Source organism: Zea mays, unplaced genomic scaffold, assembly GCF_902167145.1.
Source record: "Zea mays cultivar B73 unplaced genomic scaffold, Zm-B73-REFERENCE-NAM-5.0 scaffold_250, whole genome shotgun sequence".
Lineage (NCBI taxonomy): Eukaryota > Viridiplantae > Streptophyta > Magnoliopsida > Poales > Poaceae > Zea > Zea mays.
The window spans coordinates 39,158-41,055 of record NW_023366872.1 but is presented as its reverse complement, the minus strand read 5'-3'; the positions used below and the strand labels follow the sequence as shown (position 1 = coordinate 41,055).

Sequence of the window (1,898 nt, the reverse complement as noted above, 5' to 3'; positions counted from 1 at the left end):
AAACAAAAATTTTGTAGATTCTGGACCACGAGAACTCTTTCTTTTAATCTGTATCTTTTTACCAGTAATAGGAATTGGTATTTATCCAGATTTGGTTCTCTCGCTATCCGTTGATAGGGTAGAGGTTCTATTATCCAATTATTATACTAAATAGGATTTTCTTTTTTTAACCAGTCCGCTCTATATTCCAGAGTGGAAAAATAAAAAATTCAGAAAAAAGTAAAAAAGTCTAATTAGATCTATCTCGAATTTTTGAGAACCCCTTGAACGTCTTTTCAAAGGGTTCTCAAATCAAACTAAAAAGGAAAAAAACCGAAGGTTTTATGTTATGTAATTATTTAGATGGTAATGTAAATGAACCGTAACTATGTAAACCTATTCCTAACAGATTGATACCAAAATAGCAGATCCAAATTATAAGAAATCCTATCGAAGCTACAAGTGCGGAATTCGTACCCTTCCAATTTGGATTTTTTCTACTATGTAAATATATTGCAAATATGGTCCAGGTAATAAATGCCCAAGTTTCCTTAGGATCCCAATTCCAATAGGATCCCCATGCCTCATTAGCCCATACTGCTCCACAAAGAATACCCACGGTTAAAAGAGTAAACCCTAGACTAATGACACGATAACTCCAAGAATCCAAACGCTCAGTTAATTGATATTTGTAATAATTTGGAAATACGGGAAAAGAGGTGTTTTTTAAAGCACTTCTTTTTGCATATAAATATTCAATCTCACTAAAGAAAAATGTTTTAAGAAAAACATTTTTCTTTAGTGAAAAGAAATCGAAATTCTTTCGAAATCTAATGATTAGAAGAGCGGCGGATAATAAGGATCCACACAAAAGAGTTGCATAGCTTAGTAACATCATACTGACATGCATCATTAACCACTGAGATTGTAGAGCAGGTACTAGTATTGTGGATTGATGCATTTCAGTTAAAAGACCCGACGTGGCAAAGCCTTGCGTTAAAATAGTACTTGGCGTAGTTATTGTGCTTAAATCATTTTTCGAGTTCTGTATCTTAGGAATAGTATGAAGAATATACAGAGTCCATGAAAGGAAGATCAATGACTCATATAAATTACTTAATGGAAAATGTCCCGAAGAAACCCAACGAGAGACTAAAAATCCTGTTATAGAGAAAAAAGTAGCTATCATTCCTTTTTCTGACGAATCACGTAATCCCCTAAGTTCACGAACTAATAAGGTTATCAAATGAATCGTAATCACAATTGAAATGGTTGAGAAAGAGATATGAGTTAGTATATGTTCTAAAGTTGCAAATAGCATAACGATAAGGTCCCATTACAAAATTGGAAATTTCGAATTGAATCCATTTTCTAATTTATTGTATTCTTTTTCGAGAATGCCGCCACTCGGATTCGAACCGAGATGCTTGAGCACTGCTTCCTAAGAGCAGCGTGTCTACCAATTTCACCATGGCGGCTAATTTAAAATAATAGTTAACTTAAAAGAATAATAGTTATTTTATCGTGAATCGTCGAGACTGGGAGAAGCCATAGAATTTAGGAACATTAGAAGTTCATCATTAGAAGTTCATCATTAACTACAATGAAATGCATTTTGTATTTTAGAAAAATTGATAGAATGAAAGCCTTTACACTCTTATTAATATGATGTACCAGTCCTAAACCCATTTATATGGGAATTTTGGATAAGATTAGGTGGAGGTTGTAAGTCCTATTGCAAGAATAGTCTACTTTTTATAATAGAATCCTCGTTTTTATGAGAATTCTATTATAAAAAAAAGTTCTTTGATAGGAAAAGAATACTGAGGACACAATATACCAAAAACTTTTGTTCTATATAATGATAATGGAGGGATTCGTTCTAAGAATATTGTACCGAGGAATTCGACACATAAAAG

The 1,898-nt window shown here is 32.8% G+C and overlaps 1 non-coding gene across 1 annotated transcript; it reads right to left on the bottom strand.

Annotated features, from left to right (window-relative positions):
- Nucleotides 1–1,377: 1,377 nt before the first annotated feature.
- On the bottom strand, nt 1,378–1,457 carry TRNAL-UAG (transfer RNA leucine (anticodon UAG)). The gene has a single exon. It is a non-coding gene; the product is annotated as a tRNA-Leu (tRNA).
- Nucleotides 1,458–1,898: the final 441 nt, after the last annotated feature.